The 17,734-nt window shown below is 39.7% G+C and overlaps 1 long non-coding RNA gene across 1 annotated transcript; it reads right to left on the reverse strand.

Annotated features, from left to right (window-relative positions):
• Positions 1–6,176: 6,176 nt before the first annotated feature.
• LOC130560504 (uncharacterized) lies at positions 6,177–7,627 on the reverse strand. The gene is made up of 3 exons (XR_008963696.1): positions 7,515–7,627; positions 6,805–6,886; positions 6,177–6,208 (listed from the first exon to the last, which is right to left on the reverse strand). It is a non-coding gene; the product is annotated as an uncharacterized LOC130560504 (long non-coding RNA).
• Positions 7,628–17,734: the final 10,107 nt, after the last annotated feature.

Below are 17,734 nucleotides of genomic sequence, written 5' to 3' on the forward strand. Positions count from 1 at the left end.
GTACATCCATAAAAAACTCCCATTTCACCTGTAATAGATTGGATGACCGTTTTATTAGATCAATGTTAGATGTTAGAGAAAGGAGTAAGGATGGAAAAGGGAGAAGGAAGTGTGTTTCAATTCAATTCAATTCAATTTTATTTATATAGCGCTTTTCACAATGTGCATTGTTCCAAAGCAGCTTTACAGGAGCAAATAAGAAAAACACAGAAAGGTAAAACACAGCACAGTGCATGGTGTTTATAGACCAAGCAAGATCATTATAATAAATAATATCTAATAAATAAATGAATAAATAAATAAATAAATAAATAAATAAGTACTAATAAACAGCCAAAATGCTAATAATAGGCATGCTAAAAAACAAGTAGTTAATAGTGAGAATTGGTCCCTATACTAAAGTATTTCATATACCTTATATTTTATATACCTCACATTTCCACATTACACTGACACACTACAAAGCTGTTTCCATGTATCCATTATAAACATTGATTTTATGTCTTTGAATATAGACTATGAATATTACATTTAATACAGTTTATGCAGTTGTCATATAGACATGGATATTTTGTTGTACGGAAAAGCAGGCTAAAAGTCTACAAAATCTCTCTCTCAAAAAAATAAAATCAAGATAATCTGAGTTTGTAGTGATAGGAGTATGAAAAAATAAAGAACTAAACCTCTGAGATACACCTTTCAATCCAGTCCATACAAAAACAATCAGTGCTCATTAAATTTGGGGACTACAAGCATCTATGACAGGAGTCTTCAACTAAAATAGCCTGAGGTCCAGTAAACGAACCCGCCTTACCAGCCGAGGTTCGGACAATTAAATACCTAAAAACATGAATTGATGGTTTTTGGCAGACCAAAGAAATAAACATGTCTTTTCATATCTATACGACAGCATAACAATGTCTGACAACAATATAATGAAGGAAAATGTGCAAAATGCCCTAATCTCTAAACCTGCACTGATCATACATTAATTTCAACATTAACAACTTTAAAAGAAAACTGAAGTGTTGTTTTCTGCTGAGCTGAGATTAACAAATAGCAGCATCAAGTTGTGACTGAACATCCTCTGATAACATTTCAGCTCTTGTGGCTGTTGCAGCTGAAAGGGAGGTTTGTTTAATATTTTCTTTTAGTTCATGTCTTTATTTTCCTTCTCTCTTACTTTATTTTCACTCTTTTACTATTTCCCCATCAGTAAAGGGCTTGTTATGTTTTCCCCAAGATCCACTGTATTCTTAGTGAACATTCATATGCTCATTGTTGGGCGGTAAGTGAGTGAGGGAGGACCCGTGTAGATCGCGCCTACTGGGCTTTGAGCTAATATATTTTCCGTGACCTTACCTCAGACTGCTGCGGGTAAGTTTCTTCAAAGTGTCTATGTCTAGTTTCATAATGCCGTTTAAGATTTCTACTTTTGACAACCGCAACAGACTCCGAGCAAATGAGACAAACCGGCCCTGATAACGAGCATGTCGAGGCAGGAAGAATAAATGCAAATCTCTCGATGTAATGATGTGTGTTTGATGTGTGTTTTCTTTCAGCAAATCTTTGTGCCTTTTATTTTAAAAGTGTCTGAAGAAATTATTTTTTTCAGAATTTTATGTTTTTTATATTAATTTCATGCAGACGTTTATTTTCTTTATATGGTACAAGGAAAATTGTGCGTTTTCTAAAAAAGGTACATTTACATGTGAATGATGTCAGTTGGGTGCGCCGTCGCGCTCGACTCTATCAGTTCAGCCGGTGACTAGAGAGAGTCAGGTACGTTTCTGAATCGCTCTGTAACTGTTAACTGTAGGGGAAATATGAGTCAATATTGATTACGAATATGTTAAAAAAAGAGAGATCGTGTTCATGTACATGATTCCCTGTTAAAAATATAGCGTATTCACTGAGTTTTATGAACGTGTGGCCTAAATGTGTTTGGTTGTTATGGCGGCCTGCGCGCAAATGTAGAGCACGAGTTTATAATGTTGATATCAGTTTAATATACTAAACATCGGTGGATTGTATCTATGAAAATGTTATTTGTTATGTTTAATGTGAAATGGATGCGTGCAATTTTTATTTTACCCTGATATTATGTCTATTTAGCCGTAACTGTGACTCAGATTTTATGAACTTGCAGTATTGTGTTAAAAGAGGATGGGGATTTATTTGTTTTGTCTCATACATTCCTTAGCTGACAGACCATCGATCTGAGGATGTGTGTGTGTCCCTTGTCTTCTGTTTAATTAAACTGCAGGTATGTTACCAGAAATCCACTATACGATCACGTGACACAGAGATATTTGCTGAACATTATCATACATTAACATATATTGGGTTAATTGTATGGTTGTCATTTAATTTTTTTGTTCAATATGTATATATGTATTTTTGTGAATTATGGTTAATGCGACACCGGAAAAGAGATTTCTGATGCAAACTTGGGTTTTGCAGTATTTAAGAACTTTCAGATCAGCCGGTGACTAGAGAGAGTCAGCTGACAGACCATTGATCTGAGGATGTGTGTGTGTCTTCTGTTTAATTAAACTGCAGATGTGGTCCACCAAAAAGCTCAGAGTCTGTGATTTATTTGTGGGGCTGGGTGAAATCCGCTACATCGACCCATTCATCTCGGAAAACATGGCTTTCAGCATCAACTTTTCTGACTTTTGAAAAGGACATTGTTTTTCAATCACTGACAGTTACATCTGTCTGCGCGCTGTGCAGCGAGTCTGTCTCGGCTCTCTTCACTCCACGACGTCGACGTCTGAACGTAGTAACAGTGCGCATATGTTAACTGTCCGTGGCGCCGTAGGACCCAACATGCTACTGAGCGGACCTTGATGTGCCTGGTATAAATTTGATTGCATTACAAAATAATGTTAGGCATTCATTTATTTATTATGTCAAAATGGTTTGAGTTCCGGACGGACGCATCTCGCGGTCCACCGCATTCGGACAGGAGTCCGCTAGTTGGTGACCCCCTGATCTATGATAAAACCTATAGGGAATAACAGATGAATAGTTATTTCATGCAGCCTCTTTGAGGTAAACATGTTCTATGAGGAACTGTCAAATTTGTCCATATCTTTGTAACTGGAAGGCAGCCATGGTTAAAGCCCAACTGGAGTTTAAAAAGAGCTCGGTCTCATTTCAAAGTCTGCCAAAATGTTTGTCAAGCTTACTCGGCAGGGGTGCATTTAGACACCTGTCAGACAGTCCATTCATTTCACTCAAACAAAAGCCAGACCTCTTTGTCCTAGATAAAAGTAACTGCAAATACAAAGGAATGGATTGGCCGGATTATGATTCAAATAACATGACCGTTGCCCAAATGTGGCTCAACATGTGGCATTACAGCTGCTTCAATTAAACAGCAATATGTTGTAGGGTAAAGATGTGTGATTATTTCTTGCTTGTGGCTTCACTCAATAAAATGTTTCTATTTTTATTGATTGTAAAGTAAAAAGACTACAAAACGGGGGAGATTTGATTTGGTCTTGAAAGAGTTTTAGCAGCTACTCCAGTATTCTCCCATATTGTTTTTCCTCCAACAACTCCCATTCCACTTGACCGAGTGCACGCACGCACGCACGCACGCACATGTCTGGTTTACTATCTCCGTGGGGACAATCCAAATACAAACAAAACAATACAAACATGAACACACACACACACGCACGCACACGCACACACACATGCACGCACGCACGCACACACACACACACATGCACGCACACGCACACACACACACACACACACACACGCTTTGGTTGACTATCCCCGTGGGGACAGTCCATAGGCGTAATGTTTTTTATACTGTACAAACTGTATATTCTATCCCCTATCTCTAACCCTGTCCCTAAACCTAAAGATCATAGAACACTTTTTGCATTTTTAGATTTGTAAAAAATATTGTTCTGTACAATTTATTAGCTTTTTTGCCCATGAGGACCTCAATTTTGGTCCCCACAGTGACACGAGTCCCCATGTGTTGGTGTGCATTCAGGTTTAGGTCCCCACCGGGATATACAAACATGAACACACACACACACACACACACACACACACACACACACACAGAGAACCTTACCATTGGACTTAAAGATTCATATGGCCCTCACAGCCATCTCTAATTCTCTCTACTCCCCTCTGTTTACTTTGTTCCTTGTCCTCTTTCCCTTTTTTGTATCTTTCACCTGATAGGCCTACAATCTGTACACCTGCAGATAAAACTGCTTAGTTAATTTCTCCCTCATTCATTTACAGATTCACGCTATCAGGCTTTTGTTCTAAGTTGGAGGGGGTGGGGGGTTTGATGACATCTGTCATCCTCTTTCTCTCTCGAGGTGGCAGGCACAAACCCGAACACATGGAGTAGTCTGTAAGCTTGCTGGTCTAAGGCAGTAAAATGCATAACTGCTGCTACGCTCATGGCTGGCATTTACACTACTCTGAGTTTTCGACCCCCGAAAACGCTGCAGACCCCGTTTTAGTTTCAATAATAACATAATAACATGGATAACACCTCATCTATTCACACAAAGATGTCCTTTTCCTCATCATGTTCATTGTTGTACTGGCCGGTCTGTGACTAGTAACTAACTGTCATCAACAACCAACTTGTATGCATGTACCTGTATACAACTGTTTACACCTGTGTGTGCATGCCCAGCATGCCTGAATGGTCATGTGACGTGTTTTCTATAGTGTAAACAGGGAGTTTTTCTGAAACGCGTGTGAAAACGCCAGTATTAACGAGCATCATTTTAGTTTTAAAATGCCGTTTTCGTACGACAACGGGCTAGTGTAAACAGCACCTAAAACTGGGTGTTGTGAGGAGAATTTGCACCTGAGAGAAAGTGTTCTATATACAGAGGTACCAAAAAGTATCTTAACAAGGCACATTAAAAAAGGCTTTAATATCATTGCATTGCAGCATTTGATAAATATTAAAGCATGTGGCATCTGCAACTAATGATGACAGGCCGTTACTAACTTCCCTTTACTAACACGATCCTTAGCTTTTTTGTATAGAAAATAGTTTCATGCTGGGTTGTGCTGGTTTTCTGCCAATAAAAATAACTTTAAAGAAACAAACAGTCGGAGCCGATAGCCTTGTGGTTAGTGCTCCGACATATGGCGCTGTTGCGCTCCAGGCGACCCGAGTTCGAGTCCCGGCTTGTAGTCCTTTCCCGATCCCACCCCCTCTCTCAACCACTTCGTTTCCTGTCCTCTCACTGTTACTGTACAAATAAATGCGAAAACGCCCCCAAAAAATAAATAAATATATATATATATAAACAATTAAAAAAATTAAAATGGTTTTGAAAAACTGCATTCTGGACTACAGCTCCCTGCCCAGCAAGTCTATAGACTGTAGTGGAGAGAGGTTTGGAAAACGGATGCACTACCTGTATAGTTTAGTGTTTGTACTTTGTAGTGTGAAGCAGTTACTTATTTAGCTAGTACAGGCTATTAATTAGTCTGTGGAATAGTAGTGAATATTTAAGGTTTGTAAGTCAGTTTGTAAGTCGCATACAACTATTCTGTCCAGATGAGCTTTCAGGCACAGCACGGAGTATCTTTGGCATCATCGTTCTCATCATCAAGAAAATTAATAAGTTTATTTCTGTATAGTAGAAACCAAATCATGATCACACTTGTTCTTGCGGATTAAATTTTAATAATATCAACAATCAGATACCAAAAGCATCCCTAACCTGCTGCATCTTCTCCAGGTCCAGGCTGGGCCGACCAGGTTCTCCAGTGTAAGCGGGTCGGTGCCGCCAGTAAGGCATAGAAGGCTGTTCAAAGTGGCTGAGAATGATGGGTCGGACGGGCAGACGGGTCGGCGTGTGGGACAGTTTGAGAGCTCGAGGAGGGGAGGACCTGAATAGAACAGGACTGGGCGAGGTGGCGCTCAAGCGAACCCCGACGGGCAGCTCATTTGGCCCACACAGGTCCTTCACCTCCTCATCACTAGAAGCGCTGCTCATGTCTCCATGACGTTGCCATTTCCGGCCCCCTTCGGCCCCTGTGGCTCCTGCAATGCGCTCTAGCTCCTCTTCAGAACTGTGGTGGTCCAGAGTAGGGTCCAGCAGGAGACGAAGGCGGCGTAGGTGGGCAGGAGAAAGCACGCCCTGATTGTGCTGCTGGCTGGTCGCGAGAGGGGTCAAAGTACAGTTTCGGCGACGCTCTGTAGGAGGCAGAACATCATTTAAAAAAAAATCTTTGGTTTAAGTGTCTTGTTAATGGGCACTGTGTTGATATTTCCTGTGGCGTGTACACTGAAAATAATTAAATCACATAAGGTCACCAGCCCACTGCCAGTAGGAGTTTCTAATCGACTACAGTAATCACCTCTGTCAGGAAACAAATCACGTGAGCTTGTATTGGGTAGCTGCTTATATATGCACATATACACATTAACACTGCTAAAGTCTGGCAAATTTTCACCTCAAATCAGCAGCTCTCATGGAAGATGAACGTCATTCTTTCACTAAAAATGTAACTGTCAGTATGTAAACAACCCATTACAGGACTCCAGCCCTGAGAATTTACGACTACACCAGTCATATCCTAACATACCAGATCAGATGATTTCCTGTGCTTTTAGGCCAGGACAGTTTGTACTGCAAGTACAAGCAATGAGTAATTTAAATGCATACATAGTCTGCATTTCAATCTCACATAACGTTCATTGTTCAAGGTTTCGAACCATGATGATCACAAGTGGGTAAATTTGGCCTTATGGATGTGACACATACAGTATATGCAAACACAATTACACACCTCTGTCGATCTGTGCCAGCTCTTGGTTTTCACCTTCCGAGTCATCACTCTCCCCTCCCTCCTCAATGCCATGGTAGGAAATCTGTTTTAAAAGTGAAGCAAAGGTCAGACAAACTTGAATTACTAACACAGCACAAAAATATACAGCTCCCAGGTCAAAAGGAACAGGGCATTTTTCCGATATTGTTCAGTGGCATAAATTTATTATTGCTTATATTTTATCACAATATGAAAAATGACTAACACAGTTTAGGAAACAGTCCTTTTGATATATGTAACAAAGGGTCAGTTGCTGAAAACTCATGTAAGTTTCATGCAAACCAAACAAGCCTTAGCAAAGGGTTTCCCCACTTTGAAGAAAACTTCTCTCTGCAATCCAGGCCAATGCTAAATACTATAGTTTGCTCAGTGTGTGCATTTTTTGCTGATCCTAGGCCCCTATCTCATTTAAAGGCAAACCCGAAGGTGTGAAAAGAAGAAATGTAGTGTGGGGTTAAGAGCACTAAAAAACAGGCACACCCGATACCACAACAACAGCGTAAACAGCTGTAAAAAGCTTAGCTCTACTGAATTTGAACTGTTAGTTAATTTAGAAAAGATTCCTTTAGAAACTAATCTGGTTAGAAGTCTGTTAGAGAATGAGAAACAGAGAGAAAACCCAACAGATTGCACCAGTTAAAGAGTTAAGTAACACAGTGTACAGTAATTACCTCGTCCTAGCCAGGCTAACCAGCTGCCATCTGTTCTCAAGTACACACACATACACACCCACTTCTCTTCAGCCTTTCACTCAGCAAACACTGAGTGAGAGAGAACAGAGGAAGGGTACAGAAAATGAATGAATCAAACGTGTCCTCTTTCTCATATGCATTAGGACCTCACAGCAGCTCATGGCACCCAGATGAGCCATTCCCACACATACTCACTGAAATCCAGTCCCTCTCAAATCTCAAACCCGCCACAATCCTCACCAAAGAAACTCCTGCATCTTTAGCTGTGAGCAGAGGTGGGTAGTAACGCGCTACATTTACTTCGTTACATTTACTTGAGTAACATTTTGGAAAATATGTACTTTTTAAGTAAAATTAAAAGTGTGTACTTTTACTCTTACTTGAGTAAATTTCTAATAGAAAATCTGTACTTTTACTTCGTTACATAACTTACATTGCGCGACGTTCCTTCGTTCCTTCATTTTAAAATATGCTTTTTAAAACGCGTTGTTTATTTCAAGGTTTGTCTTCTCTTTTTACGGGCATTCCCGAGTGATCGATTCTTTGAGTCGATTCTTTTGAAAGCATTAATTGAACAATGGGCAAAACCATTTGAATAGGCTAATGAATCAGTTCAAATGATTTGTTCAGTTCGCAGCACGATCTGAATCATCTGAAGCAGGATTACTCACTCCTCGTAGCGCGAAATTTAAGAACACCAGAACACAAGAGCGTTGGATGAAGTGGATATTAATCTATATCTATACAATCAAAACTGCAAATGTGTCATATTGTTTGCCAGCATGATAAATGCCCGCCATTTGCGCGCACCCGCGCGACCTGTTCTACACTGCGCGTTACCTGTCAGACACAGAGACGTGGGCTGCAGAAATATACATTTGAAGAACAGAAGGAAGAAAACTTGTTGATGGGCGTGTGGTTCACTGTTACGTTTGTTTACAAGTAAGAGCGTTTCACAACACACACGTGACACAACACGAGAAAACATGAGCTTTGTTCAAAAATGTGTATTTCATTTAAGAGAGCACTGCAGATGTTCTAGATCATCTTAGGAAATGCTCTGAGTTTATTTTATGCTTTAGTTTGACATGGTCTATTATTCTAAATAAGTTGTGTAAACTACATTGACATCAGGACTAGATGAATTTACAGAAATGCTCGTCTCTTCTGTGTTTGTCTATTCTTTAGTCTCTCTAGTATATTGCAAAGATATCTGCTTATGATAATAAAAATATTGATTAAAATGTAATATTAAAATATTGGCGTTAATATTAAGTTAATGTAGTAGGCCTATATAATCAGATACAAAGTAACTAAGTAACTAGCTACTTGAGTAGTTTTTTCATTGCATACTTTTTTACTTTTACTCAAGTAATTTTTAAAATAGTGACTTTTACTTTTACTTGAGTAACAATTTCTCTAGTTACTTGTACTTTTACTTGAGTAAAGATTTTGGCTACTCTACCCACCTCTGGCTGATAAGAGCCATTATTTCTTTCTGATTAAATTGATGAAGTGCAACAAATGGACTGTTTGAATGACATTCTAAAATAAAATCATCAAAATATTCAGGATAGTTTAATGAAAGATTCACACCACAATATGTCAGATAAAATGAAAATTTGTATCATTGTACATTTTTTTTCTCAGAACACAGAAACAGCAACAACAGTACACAGAGACCATAACACAATAGAATACAGTACACAATGATTTAAATAAGGGCCTATGGGTATAAAAAATTAAGAAATACAATACAATAAACATAAGATAAAGATATAGAGAGTAAAGCTATGTATGTATGTAAATATGTACAAGTAAAAAATAAGAATAGACTATTGTAGTACAAGGTATGTGCTATATACAGCAGAATGAATGAAATATAATTTACAGAAAAAGTTGTATAAAAAATAGATAGTGTATTATCTGGAGGATATAATTAATATTGCACTTAATTATTATTGCACAGAGTTATTAATTGCACGGTGTGTAAAAACATTTAACTGTTCAAGAGGTAGATGGCCTGAGGGAAGAAGCTGTTTTTGTGTCTGGTTGTTTTGGTGTTCAGTGCTCTGTAGCGCCGACCAGACGGCAGCATTGTGAAGAGCTGATGGCTTGGATGTGAGAGGTGTAATGAACGCATCATTATGCTAATTTAGGTGCAATAAGCACTGAACACTTTTTTATTCAACACATCAATCAGTTATTGTCTTGAAATTCATTGCTGTAGGCAATGGTACAAAAAACAGCAAGGCTTTAAATGTGATGACTTTACAGATGCACCTTTGCTGGGACAATTAACTGATTTTATACTGTCTGCAGACTATGCAGTTTTAACAATACTTACCGACTCTTTGGACAATTCTGAACTATCCCTATTTGTGTTTTTGCCAAAAAAAAGGGTTACACATACAAAAAGATAGAACACAGTCCTATTGCAGAGACAAAATCTAGCTACTATTAATGGAAGCTGTGGCCCAACTGCACATAAAGTGAGATCATGTCTCGATCGCATGCCCTATTCGCCTTATTTTCGAACACGGAAGTAAATGATGTGCCGCACTTCCATTTTGTCCTGAGACTTCCGTTTTACTAGCCGGCCGGTGGGGAACAATGGCTACGACCAAAAGCTTAGGCAGCTGATTTGTGAGGCAATGACTTCGGAGGCAACGTTTGGCCTTGAAGGCAGCTCCGAAAAAAGCATTCGAACAGCTTCGGGAGTCTCCTGTTTTTCACACCCATTGGGCAATATTCTCTATAGTCAGATCGTTCTTTCGCCAGCCTGTGGATCGCCGATACACAATCGAGGTGCAGGGCAATTTACGCATTTATCTATGACAAGCTGGATTTGTGGACAAAAAACAGAAGCTAACGTGGCCCTGTGTGACATTCTATCAGTGTGTGAGTTCAGTGCAGCTGGTAACATTGTTACTTCCCACCTCAACCTTTTAAACAAGAGAAAGTAAACTATTGCTGTAAATCAATGTCATTAATCCGATTGCGTCCTTGATGCCCATGTGCACTGTTATTACTTTCCTGTTATAACAGGAACAACTCATGCACTGGTTTTAAACCCTCAGCGCATAGCAAGGAAAAGCTTGAGCCATACGTATTACGAGCATTAAACTCTGTCTGCCGCAGGGAAAAGCCAGCATGGCGCGCAAGCTCTCTCATGCATGGAAAACTCAGAGCCCATACATAACAAACTATATATGGAGTGAGGAAAAGCTTAAAGGGGGGTTAAATGCTATTTCAATGCATTCTGAACGAACATTTAGTGAATCAACAGTTGTGCAGGATTGTGTTCAACATGACGTTCAACATGTTTTAAGACCTCCCGGCATCTTCGGAACACAAATAAAGACATTTTAGGCGACATCCGAGAGATTTCCAGGCCTCCTCATAGACATCATGGTTATAGTCGTTGTCAAGGTCCAGAAAAGTACCAACGACATTGTTAAATTGGTCCATCCGCTCATAGTGGCTCAATTGAATTTTTTTGAAGCGACGAGAATATTTTATGTGCAAAAAACAAACCAAAATAACTACTTTGATCGATATATTCTCCTCTGTCTTGCAGCAGGGGCAAGCGCTCCTGTTCTCGCTTTCACGAGAGCACTTTGATGCATGTGCATTCCGTTTGAGAATATATAGATTACATTTGTTATTTTGGTTTGTGTTCGCACAAAGTATTCTCGACGCTTCAGAAAATTCAGTTGAGCCACTATGAGCGGATGGACCAATTTAATGATGTCTTTAGTACTTTTCTGGACCTTGACAACAACTATAACCATGATGTCTATGAGGAGTAGGGTTGGGCATCATTTCAAATTTATCGATTCTGATTCCAAATTCGATTCTGCTTATCGATTCTGATTCCAAATTCGATTCTGCTTATCGATTCCGATTCCTAACGATTCTTAGTTTCGATTCCAAAGCGGTGAAAAGTAATAGTAATAAAAAGTCAAGCAATAGCAAACTAATAAAAGTCAAGCAAGATCAAAAATATTTATTTTGTACCATTAGTTACAGCTGAACACACAAAAAAGTGTCCTTTCGAAGCGAGGGAGAAGGGAGCCTCACATGTAGCATCATGTGCCAGTGTTCTGTCGAATTGTCCTACCCTGTCAGATTTTCCTACCGCAGGGCAAAACTTAATATAATCTAAAACACATCGACAAAATAAACAGGTAGGATGATTTTACAATGCAAAATACCCTGTCAGATAGTCCTACCAGCTTAAAATAAACACATAAAATACATTTACATCGTAAATACCCCATCAGATTTCCCTATCAGCATAAAATAAACATGTAGGATTAATTTACTGCGCAATACCCTATCATATTGTACTACCAGTATGAAATAAATATGCAGAATGACTTAACAACGGAAATACACTATCAGATTCCCGTAACACTATAAAATAAACAGGTAGGATGATTTTATAGCGCAAAAAAAATGACGTAACATTGATGTGCGCATGGCTCCGGCGTTGTCCCCGCCGGACTAGTGTCATCAGCGGCTAATGAAGTGTGGGCACTCGGGATGCGCAACGCATCAAACACGGTGCATTCTTGTAATTCGATACGATGAACCAACCGCAGATGCTTTGCCATATTGCTGGTGACACCCATCTTGCAACATAATAGTTTGTCACAATAATTACACTTAGCTTTGTCTTTTCGTGATTTCGCAAAATGCAGCCACACTTTAGTGCGCCTTCCACGGTCCATCGTGTGAACTGACTTTTAGTATTCGAGTGGAAGGTCCTTGCAGATGGCTATGTCAGGTCAGGTGACTCAGGTCTTGACAGATGACGTGAAAATTATGTGACCGTGCGGTCCGGAATCGTTAAGTGGAATCAAATTTTTTTTTTTAAAGGATCCGATTCCTTTCTTATGGATCTGATTCCAGAATTGGAATCAAATTTCGATTCCCAACCCTAATGAGGAGGCGTGGAAATCTCTCGGATGTCACCTAAAATATCTTTATTTGTGTTCCAAAGATGCCGGGAGGTCTTAAAAACACGTTGAAGGTCATGTGGGAAGGTCACTAAAAATAACTCAATTTTGATTTTGAGGTGAACTTTACCTTTAAACTGTCAAAAAGTACGTTCACCTTTTTTCCTGCACACTCTTTCTCCGTCCTCCTGACACGCACGCTTGCTTTCATTGCAGAGAATGACAAGCTCCGAAAGTCTGCACCGTGCTTGCTATATGCAGTGAATTTGGTTATATTACTTTACTTTTTGTATCATGCAGCGCAAAGTTCAGTCTAAGTAACGAACCATGTGCATTTACATACAAAGTGTTAATTCATATTTATATGCCCAAACATTCAGTAAGTGACAAATGTTTGGAAACGGTGTATACATTCATTTTTCGAGTTATCTGCGAGTGCGTGCGGAACGTGCTGCCTCTCTATACCGGTCTCACAGTACAGAAGATGCGGAGAGATGCGATCCTGCGCTGGGTCATAGCCAGACCTCGCACTCATATGCACCGGGGGTTTTGGTACCCAACCCTAAAAATTTCCCATTTCTTTACATCATAAATAATATTTTTGGCACCGCAGTGTGTGCCCGTCTGCTACACCACTGACCATATAATCAAAATGGCATGATCCTCATTGCATAACACTGCTGTGAAGATTCCACTCAGATGTCGCATTAACCGAAAATTCTCCGTCATTGACAGATTTTTTTTCCCAGTGATGGAAAAATCTGAAGGCCGTCCATCATTTTGATGGATCACAATGAGGGCAATTTGTAATTCCCCTTTATGTCACGTTGGTAGCATCCAACATTTCCTTTTCATCAGAACGTGATCGTAAGTGACAAGATTTTTCTGGAAAGGACGCATGTCTCCCATTCATTACTTACAAACGCCTCGCCCATTCAGGAAAACCCACGCGAGATCAGTTGAGACTGTCGCTACTCGATCCATCCCGGAAACACGATTTGTACTGCGCATGTGCGAAAACTGCCACTTCCTGTCATCACAAACATTTTTATGACAGTCGACTCGATCCTTTCAGGCGTTGCACGATTTGTGCAGCGCATGTGCAAAAGCGCATCTATGACAGTTGTTCTGCGGATGTGCTCGATTAGATACGCGGTTAAGGGTGAAGAGTATATGTGATAGCGGTATGGATTCTTTTGCATTTGATGTACCAAAATGTTCTCTTAAAAGGAGAAATTCCTGAGAGTCTTCCTACAGAGTGTCTGAAGGTAAACCGGGCGTCTACAAATTTTACCCTGAAACGTAACTAAATACAGAGAAACTGACTGTCTACACAATATGTCATGTGCTTAATTTGTATACGTTAACTGTAAGTTACCTGTTCAGCTCCCGCATTTTGGTGCCCTGCTGAAGAAAAATAGAATTGATAACAGAACCATTAGCTTTCTACCATTAAAACATTTATTACAAAATTCCTTTTTGTAGTGTTTTGAGGATTATTCAGAGTTTTACTGTTATGATCCCGCCTTCCTAGCAGCTGTTCCTCTCGTTCTAGCTGACAGGATCATGACAGCCCCATTCTTGTGTTTGTTTTGGAAGCACATGGCCTTTGATCAGGTCATGTGCTCTCCCGTCCTCCGCCTTAGCCCCACCCCCTCGTTTCCTAATTCATTATCCCGTCATCAGTTTACGCCCTTCACCTGTTTCCCTCGTTACCTCCCCTTAGTTTATTCCCTATTTAAAGCCTGTGTGTTTTCTGTCTTGTGCCGTTTTGTTATTCCCCCGCCACATCTTGTCTGCCCTGTAAGTTCTTTAGTTAAAAGTTGAGTTTTGTATTTTATCCTGTTATGTTTTGGTCCTGTTTTTCCCCCTCGAGGGATTTTTTTGTACAAGATTTGTTAATAAAGGTTTTTGTTTAAGGAGCTGTCTGCAATTTGGTTCTGTCCTTGCAATCAGTGACATTTACATCTGCCACAGTAGAGACCATAGTTTCCATCCCTACCAATACAATTTCTATTATAACCATAAACTCCAATATAATTGTTTATTTTTTTCAGCAGGGTATTAATACGTATCATAACAGTGATCATATAGTGATCATTATGTAGTTTAATCTCAGTCAGATATTAATATGATTTCTTTTTATTTACTTTAACTGCAACCATTCCTCTTTAAACAGATGACAGACTCTTCTACACCAGCCCTAGCAGGCAGTACATGCGGCTAGTTGTCCTGTCAGAAGAAGAGAAAACATCTGTTCTTACAGAGTGCCACAATAACCCTGGGCCCGGTGGCATAAAGCACCTTAAGTGTAATTTTCCCTTAAGTGTGTCCTTCAGTATACCTTAAGTTATTCTCCTATTGTCTTTGGTAAAGGGAAATCACCCCTTAAGTGTCATACTTAAGGGAAAAACTTAAGGTGCTTTATGCAACCGGGCCCTGGACCTGGCAATCACAGTGGTGTCAGAGGCACTCAAAACAGGGTTATAGCTGGCTACTATTGGTCCACAATAATCAACGATGTGAAAGAATGGGTAATTCTTTCTAAGCTTCACTAAGCTGGAAATCCTGCTTCCTGTTTCCTGCATCGCTGCCGGCAGCTTGTTTGTATCAGTGCGCTTACCACTTCGCTCTAATATTAGTGTATTTTATTTTCGTTAATTATTATTGTCGTTGCTAACTTATCCTGATATCTCAATAACCCTGTTCCTGTTATTTACTTGGAAGAGTCTAAACCAAAAGTGATAGTTAACTTAACGCCGTTAGCATAGCAATAGCGTGTTAGCTTGCTTTCTGTTCACACTGTGGAATATCATCTTGCCTCTGGTTTGTCTTGTGTGCTAACTGTTTCTCTTTTTAAGCGAGTATACTACGATCCATCGAGCAACCTTGGTAAGTTGGAATTGCACTTCAAATCCGGTGAGTTATGGCTTCTATTCCTATTATTGTTACTTGCACCTCATGTCATATGTTTAGCTTAGCCTTCTCTGTCAGCTGCGAGGGCTTTATATGCGATAAATGCAGGGAAATAGTTAGGCTGACAGAGAAGATCTTAGAATTAGAGTCTCGCATCCAATCTTTATCTGAGGATAGTAAGAGTTTAACGACGATAGAAAACACTTTGGATGCGAGCAACATTAGCGCACACAGCTCGGTTCCGGTTGAAAATCCCCCGCAGCTGGGAAACTTCGTGACTGTGAGACGGCGTAGTCGCAGGACAAAACATCACTCGACCGTTCCGATTACAGTCTCGAACAGGTTTGCCCCGCTCAGTGACGCACCGACTGAGAAACCTGCTGAAAGTGCCCTAGTTATCGGTGATTCTATTGTTCGGAACGTTAACATAGAGGCACCAGCCACCATAGTCCAATGTTTACCGGGAGCCAGAGCGCCTGACATCAAGTCAAATTTAAATGTGCTGGCTAAGGCTAATCGTAAATTCAGTAAGATTGTCATTCACGTCGGCACAAATGATGTTCGACTCCGTCAATCGGAGATCACAAAAGATAACATTAAAGAGGTGTGTGAGCTCGCAAGCATGATGTCAGACACTGTAATATTCTCTGGCCCCCTCAATGCTTATCGTGGTGATGAGATTTATAGCAGATTATATTCACTAAATGGCTGGTTGTCTGAGTGGTGCCTGCAGAATGATATAGTTTTTATAAATAACTGGAAGAGTTTTGAGGGCAGACCTGACCTGTTGAAACGAGATGGTCTCCATCCCTCCTGGGCTGGGACTTCCATCCTGTCTAGAAATATGGCAAAAAGTCTTAATGCTAATGCTAAAACTTGACTCGCTGGGGCCCAGGTCAGGGAGCAGACAGTATGGCTTAACCAACTGTCTGCTTGCCGTCTCACGTCGCAGAATACACAAAATGTACAACATGTAGTAATCCGTTCTCCCAAACATCACAAAATAGAGACTGTGTCTGTCCCCCGGATTAGCAAACATAAAATAATGCGTAAACCTCTTGAAAGTAATTTAATAAACGTTAAACAAACTAAACATGAACAAAATACAGATAATCAACTGTTACGACTCGGATTGCTAAATATTAGATCTCTCTCTAATAAAGCACTTTTTGTTAACGATATGATAACAGATCATAAAATAGACATGCTCTGTTTGACAGAAACATGGCTAAAACCAGATGATTATATTGCTTTAAATGAATCTGTCCCCCAAGATTATTATTATAAACACGAGCCTCGTCTAAAAGGCAGAGGGGGAGGTGTCGCAGCACTTTACAATAACTCTCTTAGCATTTCCCAGAAGTCGAACTCTAAATATAATTCTTTTGAAGTCATGGTTCTTCATGTTTCAACACCTAATACTAAAGATAAAACACTTTTTAAATTGATTCTAGCTATTGTATATAGGCCTCCAGGGCACCACACAGATTTTATTAAAGAATTTGGTGGGTTCTTATCAGAACTAGTACTGGCCGCAGATAGACTCCTTGTCGTTGGTGACTTTAACATCCACGTAGATAACGTTACAGATGCCTTAGGAATGGCTTTCAAAGACACTCTTAACTCCATGGGCATTAGTCAACATGTGTCAGGACCCACTCACCTTCGTAATCATACTTTAGATTTAATACTGTCTTACGGTATAAATGTGGACGACGTTAAAATCCTTCAGCAGAGTGAAGACATTTCGGATCATTATCTGGTATTATGTTTGCTTCACTGGCCTACGGCTGCAAATAAAACTCATTGTTACAAATATGGTAGAACAATAACTTCAACTACCAAAGATGCGTTTCTCGATAATCTGCCCGAATTGTCTCAAATCATGAGAAATAACGTTGAAGATCTTGACATTACCACTGAAAATTTTAATTCCACCTTCTCGGTAACGCTAGACAAAGTTGCTCCTCTACGTTTAAAGAAGATTAAAAATGGCAGCCCCACACCGTGGTATAATGAACACACTCAGGCTCTAAAGAAAGCGGCCCGAAAAATGGAGCGCAACTTTAAGAAAACTAAATTAGAGGTATTTCGTACAGCATGGAAGGATAGTATTCGAAAATACAGGAAAGCCCTAATAACTTCTAGATCCGCCTACTTTTCATCACTAATAGAAGAAAACCAGCACAACCCTAGGTTTTTATTTAACACGGTGGCTAAATTAACAAAAAATAAATCGTCAGTGACTTCTGATCCTGTATATCAGCATAGCAGTGATGAATTTATGAACTACTTCACATATAAAATCCAAGATATTAG

This window comes from Triplophysa rosa, linkage group LG10 (assembly GCF_024868665.1).
Source record: "Triplophysa rosa linkage group LG10, Trosa_1v2, whole genome shotgun sequence".
NCBI classification, from domain to species: Eukaryota; Metazoa; Chordata; class Actinopteri; order Cypriniformes; family Nemacheilidae; genus Triplophysa; species Triplophysa rosa.